Source organism: Dermacentor albipictus, chromosome 5, assembly GCF_038994185.2.
Source record: "Dermacentor albipictus isolate Rhodes 1998 colony chromosome 5, USDA_Dalb.pri_finalv2, whole genome shotgun sequence".
NCBI lineage: Eukaryota > Metazoa > Arthropoda > Arachnida > Ixodida > Ixodidae > Dermacentor > Dermacentor albipictus.
The window spans coordinates 73,385,099-73,405,623 of NC_091825.1; the positions used below are offsets into that span (position 1 = coordinate 73,385,099).

The 20,525-nt window shown below is 45.8% G+C and overlaps 1 long non-coding RNA gene across 2 annotated transcripts in view; it reads right to left on the bottom strand.

The window, feature by feature from the left end:
• LOC135899769 (uncharacterized) overlaps positions 1 to 20,525 on the bottom strand; it is a 74,507-nt gene that overhangs the window by 22,806 nt on the left and 31,176 nt on the right. The window contains exon 5 of one of the 2 annotated variants that reach the window (XR_011514866.1): positions 10,554 to 10,642. The exons of the other annotated variant lie outside the window; for it this stretch is intronic. This is a non-coding gene — a long non-coding RNA (uncharacterized lncRNA). Of the gene's footprint in view, positions 1 to 10,553; positions 10,643 to 20,525 lie in introns of those variants that run through there. 2 annotated transcript variants of the gene reach the window in all.

A 20,525-nucleotide genomic window follows, 5' to 3' on the forward strand; every position in this document is an offset into this window, starting at 1 on the left:
TGACCTCGAGCGGGAATCTACCTGGCTGGGCGTCCTTTTCTTCATTTTGTCATGTCGCCAAGGCCATGCATATACTCCGAGGGTAGGTTGCCCTTCACGTGGTTTATGTTAACCCCGGTATTCTGAATGTGCCATGATTCCCAGTAGTAGTATTTTTCGCGAGTTCATCTCTGTTTGATGGATTTATGGTTCTTGGAACGCAATTTTGTGGTCGGCGTCTTCAGAGTGTTCGGCGATGGCGCTTCGCATACGGTTGAATGTTCTGACGTCGTTCTTGTGTTGTCTCATGCTTGCTTTTATATTTTTGGTCTCCTCGATGTATGACGCCGGAGAGTCGGCACAGCTGATGTTGTAGACGACGCCTTGAGATTTTTCTTTTGGTAGACGGTCTGTTGGCTTAGGAAGGAGAATATTGAAAGTGTTTATCTGTTAGCGCGAAACATTGAGGCCTTCTTTTTTCAACATTCAGCTGAGAGCTTCGCTGGTACCTATGATATATGGCATGGACACACGTATCTGGGGTGGGGCAGAAGTGAACGGCTGAAGGTCCCGTAGCTTGTTTCTTCTTTCTTATTGTCGGGTTGTTTCTCGAATGAAGTTCTCTCTAGCCATAGCTTTTAAAATCGTTGAGAACCGTTCTCTTTGCTATCTTTTCATCTGATTCCGATTGCGAGTGAGTGTCGGTTCTTTTGAATAAAGAATTGGAAACAGATGGCTTGTGGTGTGCTGGATGGTCGGATTTGAAGTGAAGGTAACGGTGCATGGAGGTTGGCTTTCGGTAGGCTAAAAATTTTAGAATGCCACCTGTTCATGTAACTTGTACATCTGAGAATGGGATGAATCAGTTCTGTTCACGCTCATATGTGAAGTGTATGTCTGGGTCTATGAAGTTTAAGAGTCTCTGCAGGCTTTCGACTTTGCCGTCTTCACGATGCAGGAGCAATCATCCAGGTACGTGAAGAAGACTTTGGTTTCGGGGAAAAGGTACTCAAAACTCTTTCCTCGATGTTCTCCATAGTCAAGTTAACCATGGCAACGGAAATTGAGGCCCCCTTTAACCTGTCTACAATAGGTGCCTCGGAAGGTGAAATAGGTATTGAAGAGGCGCAGCTTGAGAAGGCGGCAGATCGCGTCTACACTCCAGGGGGTTCTCTCACTGAGTTTGCCATCACGTTCAAGGGCATCCCTAGTTGTAGAAGTAGTAAAATGAATGGGGGCTCTGGTGAACGGACAGGTCACATAAAAAAATACGAGGCCTTCATCATCTTCGCTACGTAATTTTGATGCGAGTCAGATGAAATTCTCGGAGTTGTGCACGTGGGCTGTTGTCCTTCCGGTGAGTGGTGTTATATTGTTATACTATGAGTACCTTTTCCCCCAAACCAAAGGTCTTCCTCAGGTACGTGGATAATTGTTTCTGCGTCGTGAAGACGGGACAAGTCGAAAAGCTACAGAGACACTTAAACTCCATAGACCCGGATATACTGTTCACATATGAGGGCGAACTTAACCCATCGCTCTCATTCTTGGATGTACAAATTACACGAACAGATGGCATTCTAGTATTTTCAGTCTACCGCAAAGCAACAAACACGGACCGCTACCTTCACTTTGAATGCAGCCATCCGGCAAACCACAACGCGTCTGTCATAATTTTCTTTTTAAAAAGAGCCAAAACTCATTCGTCATTGGAATCAGATCAAAAGAAAGAAAAGTTAATGGTTCTTAACGAACCTAAAGGGAATGGCGACACAGAGGAGCTCATTCAAAAAACAACCCGACCACAATAAAGAAGAAACAAACTAGGGGACTTTCAGCCGTTGGGTTCTCCCCCATCCCAGAAACGAATGCCCATACCATACGTCAGAGGTACCAGCCAAGCTCCTAGCCAAATTTTGAAAAAAGAAGACCTCCAAGTGGCACGCAAACCGATAAACAATCTTAATACCCTCCTCCCTAAACCAGAAAATGTCCACCAAAACAAACTGCTCACGGCGTCGTCTACAAAATCAGCTGTGCCCACTGTCCGGCATCGTACATAGGCGAAATCAAAAATCTGAAATTAAGAATCAGACAACACGAGGACGACGTCAGAACATTCAATCTTATACGCAGCGCCGTTGCCAAACACTCTGAAGACGCTTACCACAAGATTGCTTTCCAAGAAGCCTAAATCATTCAAACAGAGACAAACTCGCGAAAAAGACTACTTCTGCAGTCATGGTACATTCAGAATATGGGGGGTAACTTAAACCGCGCGAAGGGCAGCCTACGCTCGGTTTATATCCATGGCCTTGGCGACATGACGAAAAGAAGAAAAGGACGCACAGCCAGGTAGATTCCCACTCAAGGTCACAAAGACCAAAACGTCTGCGCACCCCGTACCCCCTTCCCCCCTCCGCCTGCCATCAGCGGCACTCTCTCGGGTCAAGCTCCCCCAGCACCGGCCATCCTAGCCGACCAGCACCACTGCAGCCATGTCACCCTCTGGCTTTCCCCCTTCCCGTTTGTGAAGTGTATCCCCACCTTCCGTACTCTGCCCTCTTTTTTTTTTTACAAAAGACCCTTAAAGCTCTGAAGAAGGAGCCGAATAGGCTTCGAAACGTCGGGCTAATAAAATTCACTTATTTGGTTGGAGTCACTCTGAAAGTCTTAATAAACTTCGCAAACCGACAGACAATTCTGTCGAAATATTTAGCTTCAAACTCTTCCATGTATAGGATTTTCGTTCCTCTGTTCATGCGTTTATAGTCCTACCTGAAGTTCATCATTTACTTGTGCATTTCCTTAGCGTAACTGGACGATACCCCTTGCGAAGCTGATTTTACGACTGAGCAGCGGGTGTTGGTCCTTTTCGACAGTGGCTTCGTTGTCTTCAGCAGCTTCTGCGCCAAAGGAAATCATGATGCTCGGATAAGTCAGGATATAGTCTTGATTTTCAAGTACATCTATAGTACACTGATTGATAGCCCTTTCAGGTGATATAGCTTGATGTGTGGAAAGTGTTATCGACTTGAACTTTAAGTGTATGACGGCGCCGTGTTTGCTTAGGAAGTTCTTGCTAAGAATTACTTGACGAGGTTTTTGTTATAACAATAATATTCGGCAAAGTTACAGTGTAAGTAAAGATAGTAATTTAGGCGGGTAGGTCACTCATTAACATTCAAGAAACCTCCATGCCGAAAATCAAAATGAACAGAAGCAAAAATACAGAGAAAAGCAGGCAGCATTAATTTTTATGCACTGATTATTGCAAAATTTAAAAAATGGTACGTCAGCGTTCTGAAGCGAAAGCAGTGTTTTCTGCACATCTGAAACTCCCGCCTTCACAAGATTGCGGTAACGCGTATATAGTGCTCATTAACGCATGGACTGGGGCAATTTTACGTAGCCTGACGATCTGGTGCATTGTTAAGCTGCAACAACGACACAAAAACGGACCCACATATGAAGAAAAGTGCTACGTCCGTGTCCATTTCTTCTTTTTTCATTGTGTGTCCGTGTGTGTGCGGCCTTGGTAGAACAATACTGCACCATAGAGTTGCCTAAATAGAATCCTCCGGGCTGGTTGTAAATCGGTGCAAGGAAGGATTGCTCTATCAGTTTAAACAGTCATTTATCAAAATCTATACGTGCTCCAGACGGACTCGCGCAATCGTAAACAACTAAAAGAGCACAGTTACTTTGCTGCGAAAATATAAATGGAGTCAGCTAGCCATTCATTGCATGAACGAATTTTGCACACCAATATTACATTTGTTCTGTGAGGAGGAGGAGTGTTGCTGGCTTGCAGGTGGATCTAGCCTCGCAAACACTGTCGGCAGATGTTCCACCTGGGCACCACTTATCAATTGTGGTAGGATCTGAAGTCCGTCACATTCCATCGGTAATCAACAGTACCTGGTAGCACAAGGAAATTGAACTGGGCCGAAACATTCTGCGCGCTATTCCTTCCGCATTGTCCCACAACGCTCACAAATTACACTCAAGCTCTATATCACCGAGGTATGTTAGGGGGAGCGGAACACCTTTCTTGTTATCAAATGGTCTTGTGAGAACAACATGTCCATTGCCCATAAGTGTGGCGCCAACTTTCGGTTAAGGCAATGTATTACTATGTATTACTTTACGTTCTGCCTGTAATGCATGGCTGCCTCACAAATAATGATCGGTGTCACGAAAAGATTGACAGTGCGTACATGACGATGACATTGCTGCTTTCTGTCTTACACTGCCACGCTACAGTTTGCGCTGATCTTGTGCGGTTTCGATAAAGTGAAATCCAGTATTGACACACAAAGTTGATAGGGTGTAGACCACCACGAAGGGACGTGACCTAAAATAGCCTACTTCATTAAGTTTTTTTACATCCGAGGAGCCTTTCTCGTGGACTTCAAGTGCAACCGTTTCCATACCTGACTGTTAGCTGCCTTCTCTTCTACTCCTACGATTTGTCAAGGCATGTACTTGGAAAAAACATAAGTTGATCTCAAGCCCTGTGGGATACGATGTAAGCGAAGCTTTGTATGCTGTTTGCTTCGACTGACGATAACTAGCGGTAATGTTACAGCCGAATGTGCAATTTCTTCAGCGTTTAGTCCCACACGGGAGTCATGAGTTAATGCCAAATGTTATCTTGCGTGCACCACTGCTGTCTGTTTGCATACTCCGCAGAATACACCGAGAGACGTATTGACTTGGGGCGTTCCGCGCGACGCGCCTTTCCGGCCTGGATGTCCTTGACGATGAATGCATGATTTGGGACGATTTCGCTGGCGCGTGCTTACGTGCTCCTTCTGCATACGTCGCCAGCACGCGGTTGACACACCAGCTCCAAGCGGTCTCTTGGGGCCATGCACGATTGTAATTTTCGTACTATCACAGCAAGGCACACATCCTCCGCAGCCCGGCACCTGCATTTTTCTCGCATACGAGATCAAGCAGAGCACATGTCATACGCCCAAACTATGAGACGCTGCCACGGCGATGGCAGCCGAGATCCGCGGAGGCGAGCGCTATCTGGCAGTGTTGCAAGACACCCAGGAGAAGCGCGACCGATGGCACTATAAGGTAAAACTATTCCAATCTCCGGACGTCAAATTTCCGTAACCGCCGACGCAAGCATCCGGCGGTGACCCGCTGGGTGGTCTGAACAGACCAATCAAACGCTCTCCTCGGTTATAGGAGGTTACTTTCACTTGCTTTAAAAATGAGTAACATTGCATACAGTGAGCGGCTTGTCTTATCTAATTCGTTGACGAGAGGCGAGGAGCCCGCAAAAGTGGAGAGGGATTCGATGGGGCCGAGCCAGCACACTGAAAATCGATAACCGGATGAAAAGGTTGCTGCCGGCGTCTGTGATTGGCCTGTTTTCCTTTACTTGGCTTGATGTGGCTAGTCAGAAATCACGGCCGCATGCTACCAAAGTTTAATAATGCCGCTAAAAGGGATCCTTAGCAAAGAAGAGTTGGCAGAGCGAGGCCGCACACTTGCCGAAAGTGCTTGAAAATGTTACACGGCCACGCAAAATGCTTTATTGTACGCAAATGAACCCAGGCTCTCCAGCAGGTTGTGCCTTAACATGCGCAAGCACTCCGGTAGAAAAGTTTTGATGTGCCGACACTACACGCATCGATGCCAACCGGAGTTCTTGAGTGTGGAAAACAACCTGATGCAGCTTCATAATCTATTTTTCTGTTCAAGAACATTAGAACCTTTCGCGACTTTCTCAGACTTGAAGATTTGTCGGCTTCTTTCGTATCTCGACTCCGAGTAACAGCGAGATGATTTTCCTGTGATTTCTTCTCAGTAATGAGACTAAAGTTGCATACGTGGTGGTTACGACTTGATGCGCGCCCGAATACCATGTGTTAAAATAGAGTGAGTCAATTGCTTTCCGCGAGCAACCAAGACATCAGGGGCGCTATAATGCAAAACTATTGCAACTTTTCTATTCCAATTCTGCAATGAGCCTTCTGCGATTGGTCAAAATCTTTTTTGACCACCCTGACTTCACCTGTCTGTCAGGCGACGTCACGAAAAACACAATAACTACCCATCTGATATGACGTGTACACACTGATTGTGCATGATTGGAGCGAATGAACGAAAAATTGTTATGTCTGATTCGACGCTTTTCGCCATTAGCTCTCGGCTATTGGTGAAAAGATTTCGGGCTGCACACACTTCACTTGCCTGTCACCCGACGTCACGCAAGTACTCGCCACGTCAAAGTGACGTGTACGCGTTAAAGATGCATTATTATGCCGAACAAAACTGCATTTTCTTCTGAATAGCCGCAGGCTGCCCAATTCCGAAAGGAATAAGAGATGACTGCTGCTGATCACTCAGGCATTGGCCCTTCGGACCTGCCGGAGCGCATAGGTTTAACCACGTATAATAAATCTTCTTGCGTGGCCGAGTAACGTTTTCGAGCGCTTTCGGCACGGTTACGACCTCGTTCTTCCAACTCTTCTTTCTGAGGATCCGTTTTAGCGTCATTCCTAAGCTTCCGTTGCATGCCGCCGCGATTGTCGACGAGTCACCGCAGGCTAACTAAGGGTAAGCGGACCAATCGCAGACGCCGGCACTCCCCTCTTCATCCGGTTATCAATTTCCGATGCAGTGGCTCGGCCCCATAGAATGCCTCTCCACTTCAGCATGCTCCTTCCCTCCTGTCAGCCAATTAGATAAGATGAGCTGCTCGGTGCAGACAATGTTATTCGTTTTTTAGGCAAACGAAAGTAGCCTTCTATGAACAAGGAGAGCATTTGATTGGTCTGTTCAGACAACCATGCACGTGTCCGCCCGATGCTTGCGTCGGCGGTTACGCAAATTTGACGTCAGGAGATTGGAATAAAAACATATTGGAATAGCTTTGCGTTATAGGGCTCCAGCTCAGTTATTTGCTTGAAATAGGAATCATTCTTTGCTTACACCCGGTAGTCGCTGCTCTCGGGATTAGGGCGCGCCTGTTAGGAGAACCTTATCGTCCTCCGTACTTGCAACTAATTTATTTTTAGTAATGTTCTGTTCATCGTAGCATTCCATTCATTACTTCAATTGTATCATGCACAAGCATCATACAGAACCGTATCTTTCTTCGCTACCTTTCTATTTCCCCCATCAGGCCATTGACCTCAGTGCGTTAGAAATTTATCATTGCTGCAAGAAGCGAGCTCTCTTTTTTCAGCTGCACTAGTCTTGCCTGAATTTACACAGCTCAATTCGTTTTATGATATAGCAATTCATGGCGAGGCCGTTTTATTACCAGCTACAGCACTGCACTGCGAGGCGATCTTCGAAGATTCTCTCGACAACTCGAAGAAGCGCCTGTGGTGTCGTCGTCTTTCTTGTGTTTGTGGTTTTTTGGCGCAAGGTCTTTTAAGTATGCAAGATCACCAACTAGCCCAACAGTTAACTCTTCTAAAACTCGAAGATCTTGCATCCCATACATTACCGGATCCTCAGTGCTGCTTTTTAAAAGTTGCGCCTTAAAGAATAAATGCAATTCAGTTCAATTCTAGGAGGAACTTAGTAACTAAGTAACTATTGACGGCCATGCAAGGCGCGACAAGAACACCTGAAAACTGTGCAGAAGCTCGGGCATATTGAAATCCGCGCCTTTATCCAGCTCTGTAATTGGTCTGGTGCTAGAGTCATCTTAGAGTTCGTCATTGATACCTGTATTAGCGACAAACATTTGCAAGAACTCTCGTCTTTAACAATCATGGTTAATAATTTCCATTGCATAAAATACTCTACAAGATTTAGGCAGCTTTCGCAGGAAAGCGCCCTATCTGCTCATTTCAAGGTGGTCAACGTCAGGCATTTGGTGTGCTCTTATATGTGCATCGACCAGTGCAGCGTCGCAAGTACTTAAGCTTAAGACAAATTAGTGCTTCCAGCGTGGCCCAACTGCATGTCTTGGCTGCGCAGGCCAGCCTCGACCAATGATCTTGTATCATTAAAGGCAAATAAATTCTCAAAACTGAGATGGCCACCAAGAGGCAAAGAGAAAAATTGGTCCAAAGGTAAAAAAGGAAACCTTAATACTGCGCCACATGAGCATGAACAGTTTCTCACCAAAAGAAACCGTGCCGTCAGTGTGCAAACGGAGAAGTAAAGTCTTCACATGGTCTCCGTAAGCAAAATTAAAATATAAACCAGATTCCCATTGGCTATTGGCAAAGGGCAAATTTGCTTTTAATTTGCTACTATTGGCAAATCATAACATGAACAATAAATTCATGGCCACGCTTACCACCATGGGTTCGCTTCTACGAGTGTCAATGGCAACTAGATGATTAGAAAATTCCTCATCGGAGTGGGCAATCAAGGTGATTCTGTGGCACACAAATGACACCCTACTACAACTGCTGGCTTTTTCCAATGTAAGTGCGGATAGAATAGCTCAGGAAATCATGCCTGCTATGGACTGTTTTCTAGCTACACTCTACCTCAACCCTTCTGCGCCAAGGTACATTGGTTGGGAAGCGGTCGTGGGCGCGTTGCATAGGAAGGGTAGAATGTGAAGCAACTATTATGATTATCTCCCCCGTTCAACCTTTATCATTATACCTAGGTCTCTCTCAATTCCCCAACAAAACCACTTCTCCAGCGTGGATCAGGAAGCCGATTTCTTCCTATTTTATTTATTGGCGTTACTCTCTGCTACCCGTAAAATGAAGTTAGAATTTTGTCTTTATTTACTCTCTTCGTCCGTTAATTAATAGCTCTAGATCTCAGAAGATTCAATAAATTCACGTTATTTTATTTATAGTAGGTGACTCCTTGTATTCGAAGGAAATGTTCTTGCATTCGCAATTATTTCTTTGGAACTGTGCATTCCCACCAACCTCGCGTCTATGCACAATGCGAAGGAGATTCATTGTTCGCTGACTATTACCATCACCAACCAATGGCCTTCAGTACAATTCGACCAGTGTGCTAAATGTCACGTGCTAAATGTAATATTCAACATACTAAAATATCGCCTATTGGCAGCTCGCTAAGCTTTCATGAGAAGCGGCAAGCAATGCAATGAACAGCACATTTTTCTTTACACGTGTTGAATTTCTCTGATTTAGACCAACAGCAGTTCTTAATAAGGCTCTATGTAAGTTTCAGGCCAATTGAAAAACCGATGATTGATCATTTTGATGGATTTGACGAGGTGTAATATTTAATTATTAAAGACAAAATTCAGACATCCACCCAATCGTAGCAATGGATACAATGGAAACCCATACGGATTCCTTGAAATAAAGCCACGCAGTTGAAGAAAAATTCTTCCTAGTCCAGGACTCGAACCCGGTACTACCGCCTTTCCGGAGCAGACGCTCCACCATTTGAGCTAACCACACGGCTGAAGGATGACAGGATGAAGTCGAATATTTCAACAGCTCGAAGCAAAGGCAAGAGTTTGAAGTACTTTACAGTACAGTGAAGTACATCTACAGTACATTACTGAAATGCGGAAATTCTTTTGCTGGACCAGGTTCGAGAATGGTGTTCCATGTTAATATTCGTAAACAGCGCTGCAGCTTAGGTTCTCGCCTATAAGCAAAAATGATGATGACCATGGTAAGGAGTAGAACAGCGGCACGGTAATGATGACAGATAGCAATACGTTCGAGCCAATGAGCATGAAATGAGAGAGATTGATTTGCTTGAGAAAATGCCGTTACAGTGCCTCAGCGCAAAATCATTATCGGACAGTGTGTAGAGTCCCATCTGTGCAAAAAATTGCTTCTGACAGCTCACCACGACCCGCGTTTTTTTTTATTTCCTGTGTGTTTCAAGTGTACAAATTCAAGGTGATGTGGGCATAATTCTTGGTGTTCGAGCCCACAAGCGACAGCAGTAGTTCGTTCAAGACTACCTTGGAGTCAAAAATAGATATACCTTTGACTCTAGAACAGAAGCATAGCCATGATTTAAACTCCCATTAAACGTGAGGGCACTGCTTGTATAGCCGTTATAGTCGAGCAGAAACAAGAATTATGTGGAGTGATTTCAACACAAGTCCTGCGGTACTTCGCTAAAGGGTCATAAACATGAATCATGGTTTCTAGAAGAAAGTTTTCTTTGGATACATTGAAAGCCTTGTCCACATTTGTAGCGCCACTTCGGCCACGGCCCACGTAGGCGCTACTGGAACGCTGTCACCATAGCTTGGCATTTCACAAAGCATCGGATTGACTTCTTGATGACGACTCGCGACTCGCCTGTGCGAGCGCTTTTGGGCGCGTGGCATCGTGCGCGCACGTACGCGCATTCACAAAGTGTTATCTTGCTTCGTCGTCAGATACTGTTCATTCCCTTTTTCACACCGACAGAGTAGGGTAGCTTATCAGACGCCTCAGTCTTTATTACTGCTGTCTTCTTCGTTTGATTGCCCTTCCTTCTCATCCCACTGCTAGAAATTCTACAAAGTCGTTTTGTTTATAAACAACTCATTCGAACTCCATGTAGATGTGCGCTTTAATAATGAGTGTTAAAGATAAAAATTTCATGGGAAAAACGCACTGAGTTTGACTGTGCACGATGGATGAAATTTCTACCATTTCTTGAAAATGTATCTTGAGGCGTTGGGCAGGAAAGGTGGGAGACGGCTGTTTTTTGGGCCAGAAGGTGGAACCTGCAGAAGCAAGCCGAAAAAAAATAAAGCAGCACGCCAGTGGACTCGTGAAGAGTGCACCGTTACGAGAGAGGCACTCAACCGACAGAGGCGCAATGCCTAAATAGCAGCACAACTGGCAGAGAAGCAGTATATCGATCTAGACGCGCTCGCACAGCGGCCTACAACGGCTGTGCCGGCGTCTTGCGAGTCGACATGTAGCGGGGGGTATGTCGCCCTGCCTCCAGGTCTGATATAGAGGCTGACCGTATGAGCTGCGACAATACCGGCCGCACATGGCAACGAGGTGGAGAGGTGTCTGGAACAAGAAGCAAGAAGTCGTGCTGAGGAGAGTAGCTACATGACAAAGCAACGAAAGAGAAAGCTGAATGAAATCCTTTTTTTAGGAAGTGGTTATGGCAATTTGGACATGTGCAACCCCATAATTTGATTCAATAGTACACGTTCATTCAGGAGGCCATCTTTCTTAATATCATGATGCAATCAGGAAAATTTATCACTAGATAAACGTGTCACAACATATTTTCACGCTACCATTTCAAAATGATTCTTTGATTTATTTTAAAGAGGAATACCATGCCAAAAAATCATAGAATGTTGTAGCTTGACGAGTAAAGTACATGTCTCCCAAACTTTCCCAAATCCGTGTAGTAGAAGGGTTATAGAAAAAAGGTTGTTTTTCAGTAGACAACTTCGTTGTCCGCGTATAATATCGGGGAAGTGTAAGCAAATATTTTGTTCTTGTGTCTACCGAACGTGGGATTTAACGGAATGACCTAGCTGAATGATACGCTCCAATGTAAGCTGGCCTTTGTTTGTTCACAGCACAAGGTTCGCAAAACCTAATTGAGTATGAGAGCTGTAAACTTGCTACGAAAATTCGGCGCCATGTTACGCTGCTGTAACACATAAAGGCGAAAGCCTGCAGCACACTTGGTAATGCATTAAGTTGTACGATCGGAGGGGTCAGACTGCTTGCAAGACATAACCAGCCGACGTGTAAAGTGCACGTGTGGCAAGTCACTAAACTGCGAGCTTCGGCCTCCTCTCTACGTTGTCATTTCGCATCGTCGAATTGCTGCGTTGGCAGTTCAGCTTCTTCCGATCGTTTTGAACGCTTAGCTACGATGTGACGCGCTCGTATAGCGGGGTCTGAGTCACGTCAAGGACAATTCTCGTGGGTTTACGCTGCATCCTCCCGGTGGGGGAAATCAGCACTGGCAACCGATCGCCTTGCTCTCACCGCTTCACACGTCGCACCTAGTTTCTCGCTTGGCTAGCATCCTCGACCGTGTAGCGTACTTCCGATGGGGATCTTAATGCTTAATTGACGGTTCGGATACTTGTTCGGAGTTTTTTTCTTTATTGAAACGTATGCTGTTGTGGGTGTTGTACGGAGGATTTCAATGAATGCACACACTCTTCGCTTCACTTTGCTGAGTGCTTGTGCGTCTGCCTTAAGGGAGTGTGAGCCATTGTTACTTTGTTTGCTTACGGGGGTATGAGCCATTACTGTCAGCAAAGCTGTTCACGCGGACCCCGTGCTGCCGTTGTGGGAATTCGGTAAAGCTATGATTATCAGCAATGGCTTGAACGTCGTTATCTTCTGCTACAGCTGGCTAGTTGGCACCCCTCGGTGCTGCTCAAGGAAGTTTAAAATTTTTTTTTCCTGAAACCTCCTTGCTGCTACTGCACGAGTGGGCTCGTGCCACTGCTGCCGCGTTCGTCATCGTCGTCTTCTTCGACAGCTGACTCCGTTGCCGCTCGCCAATTCAGCGTAGAATTTCACTTCTATAGGAGATGATCGAACAAGCAACGACGACTAGTGGGGGACATCAGAGTCGACAACGCGAACCCAAAGTGGGAAAAGACTTGAAGTTCCGCGAGGACTCTTCCCCATCCCCAAAACTGGAAGCAAATCAGAGCAGACCATCGCCGCCGCCCAAAGGACGATCCGGTTCCCGTGCCAGGAGCCAGTCCAGGGGGCGCTCGAGCTCAAGTGACCCTGCCAACCCATGGAGATGAGGTAGGAGCAAGGCGCGTAAGTGTGTGAATATTGCGGGCAAGGTCTCCCAGGAAAGTGATCAGAGGGATAAACGGGACGAGGAAATTGAGAAATAAAAGAAAATGGTTGAAACATTAACGGGGCTAATCAATTCGCAACGGTCCGAAATGCAAAACTTAATGAAATCACAGAGGCAGGCAACCCCTCCTCTACAACAACCCATTAGACAGATGACCCCCCCATCGGCACGTCAACAGCCGCAAGGAGAGGATAAGATAGTCACAGAGGCGTCCCTCCCGCCACCAACGAAACGCAAAATTCAAGACGCTGACCCCATTCAGGCTATAGAGAAAAGGGTCGAAAATTTGGAAATGTTAGAGGCCAAGATGAATGAATTTATGAACCATATCAACATCCAAATTCAAGCTCTCCTCGGGGCAGTTCAGAAAGAGGCCGAGCAATTCCAAAGGCCAAGGAATGAGATGGTCGCCATGAACGGGTGGCAACAGAATATGGAGCAGATCGTCACGCAACTGCAAAATGGCCAGGCGCGCAAACGAAAATTAAATCTGGCAGTGAACTGTCGCGACTTCCGGCGCAAGCGGCCGATTCTGAAAAAGTACCTTCCGCTATTCGATGAGACTCCTTTGGCGATTGCCCTCCAGGAAACTGGAGGACCCGCAAAGCTGTCAGGCTACCAGGCATTTCATAGTGGCAAGGGGGAGAAATCTTCGGTCAGAACCCTCATGAAACAAAATATCGTGGCCTTTGAACACGATCTAGAGTCGAGAGAGATCGAGAACGTCTTTGTCGAAATTGTAACCGGAAAACAGAAGGACCCTAGTTTATTCCTTCTAAATTTATACAGCTCACCCAGGCAAAGGAAGGTGAGGTTCAGGGTTCTGCTTCGCAAGGCCCTCAAAATTTCAAGCAACCAGCCACTGTTGATAGTGGCGGACTTTAATGCACATCACCAGGAATGTGGTTACCCGCACCAAAGCCCAAAAGGCAGACAGCTGTGGGAAGATACGCACGACATAGGGCTCACTCTGCACACGGATTCTGAGAGTCCAACAAGGGTGGGAAATAGCGTTAATAAGTATACATCTCCAGATCTGACAGTCTCGAAAAACATTAAAGAACTAGAATGGCATAATTCGGGCCGAAATTTTGGCAGCGACCACTACATAATTATTTCCATACTGAAAGAGGGCCTTCAAACGCGCAGTCGCGCGCCGGCCGTCGTTGAATGGGATAAGTTTTTATTTTATTTTCAAATACTGTTGGCCGTCTTGGCCGTAACAGGGTGGATACAGCTGGTTTGCACATAGCGTAGAAAAATGTAAACACTTTACAAACGTAAATTGGACATGAAGCAATGAATGCTGGAAATACGATGCAAAACAAATAATGAAATACAAAAACAATAGTTTGGCTAAGAAATACATGTTTCTAACATTGTTGCAGTGATATTGGAAGCAGCATGAAAGAAAGACAGACTATTGTATGTATTTCTAGAATAGTGTGACAATGTTTGCACGGCACCACTAAGATTAAATTTCATAAGAGGTTTTTAACGTGTTTCTGAAAGATTTCAATGGTACTCGACTGCAAAACAGACGCCGGCAAACTGTTCCATTCCTTAATCGTTCGCGGAAAAAATCAATAAGCGTACATATCCAGATATGCTTTTGGAATTGAGAACATGAAATGATTGCTTGATCTGACGTTTCTAGCCTGCCTGGGAGCAAGATAGGACGTGGTTTGAATATTGAAGTGGCCTTTCGACAACAAAAAAAGAAATTTAAGTCTAGCTAACTTCCGCCGTTGAGCCAGTGGAGGCAAATCAAGCAACCGGAGCATTTCGGAAACAGAGTCAGTACGATAATACCGGGAAAGAATGAACCTTGCAGATTTTCTCTGTATATACTCAATGCGGTTTCTAATTCCGGATTGAAACGGATCCCAAATGACACTGGCATACTCTAACGGTGGTCTAATGTAAGTTAAATATGCGAGTAGTTTGACGGGTGTCGTTGCTAACTTTAATTTTTGGCGAAGGAACCATAACTTTTTTTCTGCAGCTCCACAAATTCTGCCTATGTGTGATTTCCAACTTAAGTCTTTCGAAATTGTTAAACCTAGGTATTTTATCGTTTCAGCTTCGGTAAGAATTGTTGAGTTCATCTCATAATTACACTCAATAACATGCTTTGTTTTGTTTGTAACTCTGAGCATGACTGATTTAGATTCGTTAATTTTACCCGTGGGACAAGCACACTAGAACACACAGAGTAGCTACGGCTGTAGTAGACTCCATTGGAGAGACAATCAGCTGCGCAACCATAAGGAATTGCACGGTAGCGGCGGGGGAAGAGGTCGCCATAGCGCTTGCAGCGACCGAAGGCTACCGAAGTAACAGATGACTTACCATATTAACAGACTCCAAAGCTGCATGCAGGCATTACATGCAGGGGAGAGTCTGTAAAGAGGCCCTGCGAATCCTCCTGGGAGCAGTAACCCTCGGAAATAATGTGAAGCACAAACTTTTCTGGATACCGGTCCATACCGGGATAGAAGGGAACGTGAGAGCAGACAGTCTAGTTCGCGAGATCACATACCGAGCTGGACAGATAGAGCCTCTCGAGAACCCTACAACGGCGGAGCCGACGTGTGCGGAAATATTAAACTACTATAGAGGGCAGAGAATCAAATATACTCCGCCACACACACTACTTTCACAACAGGAAGCAGCCGACTGGAGAAGGCTACAAACCGGAACTTTCTATAATCTACACATACTAAGTAAAATGTACCCGACACAATACAGAAACTCCTGCGCATGGTGCGGAGAAATACCAACTCTTTACCACATAACATGGGAATGTAAGCATAACTACATATTCGATAAACATAAAAACCCGAGTGCGGAGCAATGGGAGGGCCTGCTCACCAGCAGCGAGCTCACCGCCCAAAGGGCAATCGTGCAGCACGCGTGCGAAGTGGCCAGGCTAGCCCTGGAATAGGGGCACACCCGTGCTGAGAAGCCAGGCAGCAAGCGCAAGACGGCTCACCGCTAAACCCCTTGATAGAACCAATAAAGTTTTTCTCTCTCTCTCTCATTTTACTTTTTGCGGCCGAGACTTCTACAGCTCTAAGGGCTTGACTATGTCACGCCTGATCGCTTTGGTTATTGATTTCACGATATAATAAACAATCGTATGCAAATAACCGGATGGATATGTCGTTACTTATGTTATGAGCAATATCACTTATGTAAACTAGAAAAAGAAGTGGTCCTAAAACGGATCCCTGTGGAACGCCTGAGGTTATTTTGAATTGGTTAGATTTGTTACCATTTATTTCAACGTATTGTGTCCGATCTGTAAGATATGAGCGGATCCACATAACAACATCGTAATTTAAATTCATTTCCATCAGTGTTTTAAATAATTCATTATGTACAACCATATCGAAAGCCTTCGAGTAATCTAAAAATATAGCGTCGACCTGCTTTCTATTGTTCAAGGAAGCTGAAAAATCGTTGATCGTTTCTGTCAACTGTGTGACAGTCGAAAGGTGCTGTCTAAACCCGTGCTGGTTGGGAAAAAAAGCTTTCTTGTCTTCAAGGTAGGTGTATATTGACTTTGAAACTATGTGTTCAAGTAGCTTGCAGCATACACACGTGAGTGAAATTGGCCGATAGTTTCCAATATGTTGCCTTTCACCAGACTTGTGAACCGGAACCACTTTTGCGACCAGCCAGTCATCTGGGACCCGTTTTTGTTTCAGCGAAGCACCAAAATGATCTCTTGATAGTGAGCTACCCATTCCGCATATCTGCGCGGAAAGGCATTTGGTATGCCGTCTGGACCTACAGATTTCTTATCGTTAATTTTAAGCAAAAGAGCTACAATGCCTTCATGCGAAACCTGAACATTAGGCATTGGTGATGTGTACGGGGAGTCTAGAGAGAGGGGAGAAAGACCACCTGCAGAAGGGTCAGTAAAGACAGATTGAAAAAAATCATTAAAACATACTGCCATACGCGAGTTGTCCGACACAAGTTCATTAGCGACAATGACACTTGGACCTTCGTTATTATGCGACAAATGGCGCCAAAAACAGTGCGGATTGTGCTTCATAAAATTAGTTAATGTCACGTCATAGTAATTTGTTTTAGCAGTAGCCATATTTGTGCGCAATATAGAGCTTAGCGCCGAAATTTTATTAGGATCTTTGTTTGACTTCTGTCTCTCATGGCTTATTTTCCGCTTTCAATGTATAATTTCGCGCGTTATCCACGGGTTCCGCTTATTTATTTTCTTCTTCCGAGTTGGCACAAATCTGTTTACGCAGCTAAAAACAATATCTTTAAACGCAATCCACATCGCATTGACGTCATCCATTGAAGTGAATTGATCAAAACACAGCGAAAGATGATCAATAGTGCTCGTGTCATCGGCTCTATCGAAGCACAGAACATGCGTAGTACTACCAGCCTTCGGGTATACAGCGGTAGACTTTATCTCCATATACACTAGCTTATGATCCGAGAGGCCGGTTTCAACCGAAACGCCGTAGTCTTCAAATCGCCCGTCTAGGAACACCAAGTCTAATACAGATCTTGATTTCCCAACTATGCGTGTGCACTCATGAACTACCTGTCGTAAATCCTTACTGAAAGCTATTTCTAGAAGTAGTTCACAATGGGCATCTTCGCTAGGCTGAGCGGTAAGCGTGGACCAATCAATCCCTGGTATGTTAAAAACACCAGCAATGATTATGCGACAGTTGCGCTTTTTAAGGCTTTCTAAGTAAAGCTGCATATCTTCAAGATAGGAAATGGGTTAATTAGGCGGTCTATAAACAGTTCCAAGAATTATCCTTGTTTTATCTAGCCTAATTTCACCCCAGATGCGCTCATGTGTTGGAATGCCAGTAAATTGCACACAGTCAATATCGGCCTGGAATACAATAGCAACTCCGCCCCCCCCCCCCCCCCCCCCCGAGCATCGCGGTCTCTTCGTATGATTTTGTAATTAGGTGGTACGAGCTCTTGGTCTTGTATTTCGGGCCGCAGCCATGTTTCGGTTATTCCAAGCACATGGGGATTGTAATTTGCCAGGATATGTTCTAAGTCTTCAATTTTGTTTACTAAACTTCTAGCGTTCAAATTGATCTAGCGGAAGGCATTCGAATCACATTTTGTGTTCCGTCAGCCACCCGAACCACCAGTAGGGCGTCTGTTAGGATACGGAACCTTCACACGGCTGCGCTTTGATTGATCCCGCGTGTACACGTCAGAGTCCACATGTAGTTTGTCGTAATTCAAGCGCACGCGATGCCCGTCCTCCCTTTCTTGTTTCGCGGAATCCCAGAGCATTTTACGCTTCGCCAGCGTTTCTTTCAAAAAATCATCAGAAATGGAGACGCCGCTGCCCTTCAGCTCTCTTCATTGTTTGTAAATTTTATCTTTTTCCCTTTAGAGAAAGTTTAGAGATATCAGGAGAGCGCAGGAATTGGGGCCCATCACAAACATCGACGAATGGACGACGGCGTTTAATCTGACGTTAGAGAGACGACGAAAACGCTCGAAGGGGATAACGCCCCGGACATAGCGGACAGCCGTCTTCTGCATATGTGGGAACCTAAGCGAAGCATGGGGCTCCGTCTCAAAAATCAGAAATGGAACCGCAACCTCCGAAGAAGGATTGCTAGGCATAATAAGGAAAACGAAGATTATATTTTTATATTATGCGAACAAAATTGGGCCAACAAGTGTGATGAAATGGAGGGGAGCATGAACCGCTCCAGGACGTGGAACATCCTTCGGCACTTGTTGCACCCCGCAAGCTCGAAAACTCAATCCGGTATGAGATTGGCAAAAGCTAGGCACGCGTTCGTAGGGAACGATGATTATTTCATGAAGAAATTAATTGAGACGTTCGTGGGGGAACATCGCGAACTCCACTACCCGACTATGGTGAAGCGCCTAACGAGGCGTTGGACACCCCCATCACAGAAGCGGAAGTGAGGGCAGAGATTGTAAGACTCCCACAACAGTGGAAGACGGCAAGCATTATTCTAATACTGAAACCCGGGAAGCCTCCGCAAGTGGAAAACTTACGGCCAATTTCCTTCACTTCATGCGTGGGGAAATTCATGGAGCACGTCGTCCAGACCAGACTGATGGGCTTCATGGAGCAGGCCAATCTGTGGCCACATTAGACGGTCGGGTTCCGACATCACTTGTGTACGCAGGACGTCATGCTCCAAATCAAACATGATATAATAGACTCAAGGTATAAAGATCCAAAAGCAATTCTGGGACTGGACCTCACGAAGGCTTTTGACAACGTAAAGCATAAGGCGGTCCTGGAAGGGCTGAACAAGATTAATGTAGGTACCAGGACATATCGATACATCAGGGACTTCCTGACGGGAAGAAGTGCTTGCATGAGGTTCCAAACGCTGGAATCCCCCACAATTGAGCTAGGGAGTAAGGGTACGCCCCAGGGATCAGTGCTGTCTCCCCTACTCTTCAACGTGGCTATGAGAGAACTCCCCGAGCAATTCGCAAAGTTCGAGGAATTAAAATTTAGTATATATATGCGGATGATATCATTCTCTGGATCAACCGGGGAAGTGATTGAGCCGTCGAAAGCCTGCTCCATGCCACCACCAACATCGCAGTCGATTACGCGGCTGAGAGAGGCCTAGCATGCTCGCCACAGAAAGCAGAATTGTTTTTATACAATCCGGAACACTTAAGGTGCAAGACTCCGTCGGAGATCAAAATTAAAGTGGCGGGTAACGAGGTACCAATAGTCTAGCAAATTAGAATCTCGGACCGGATTCTCCAGTCACACGGCCACAATGGCGAGACAGTCAAGAGGCTGCAGAATCACGGAATACAGGAATTAGGTGGGTGGCCACCAAAGGCCGAAGGCTAAAGGAGAAAAAACTTAATTAAACTAATACAGGCGTACATATTCAGCCGGGTGAGCTATGCAACGCCATATTTCGATTTGAAAGTGGTGGAAAGAGAAAAGATTGATTCTTTAATGAGAAATTGCGTAAAAGGAGCTCTGGGACTGCCCATGTGCACATCAGCAGAGAGACTGATGGCTCTAAGAGTGCACAACACATGGGCAGTACTGGCGGAAGCGGTGCGAACCTCTCAAATTGAGAGACTTAGCACCACAAGGACAGGAAGAGCCATATTGGCCAAAGTTGGAATAAATCCGGACCGAGGCCCCACCCAAAAGGTGGAAGTAGATAGGCAAGTGAGAAAAAATCTGATTATCCCCCCCCCCCCGCCAAAAAACATGCACCCGGAACATAGCAAAGACAGGCGGCATAAACGAGCCGAAGCATTAAAAATTAGATTCGGCGATATTTCTGAACATGAGGTGGCCTATGTAGACGCGGCGGGAGGTAGCGGCAGTTTTATAGTGGGAACGGCCGTCAGCGGCCGGGGTATTCCCATGACCACTGTCACTCTGCGCGGCCGCAACATAGAAATTGCCGAGGAAATTGCGATCGCATTAGCTTTCGCTGGAATGGACGCGAAATTTGGGATCAGTGACACCAAAACTGCCATACAAAATTTTAGCAAGGGAAGGATCTCTCCCTTAGCGGCCAGGATCCTAGGCCAGAGAAAGTTAGATAGAAAAATTCAAATAATTTGGACTCCGGCACGCGAAGCCGTCCCCGGCAACGAGGAGGCCCACGAGCTGGCTCGAGATCTCTACCGCCGAGCCGCTACGGGGCCCCTCGATGACCGAGGGAGCGGAGAGCGCATGCTAAAATATGGGGACATCACGCAGCATTATAGATTGGCTCGTAGACTGGTATCCCCGCCAGACCCATAAT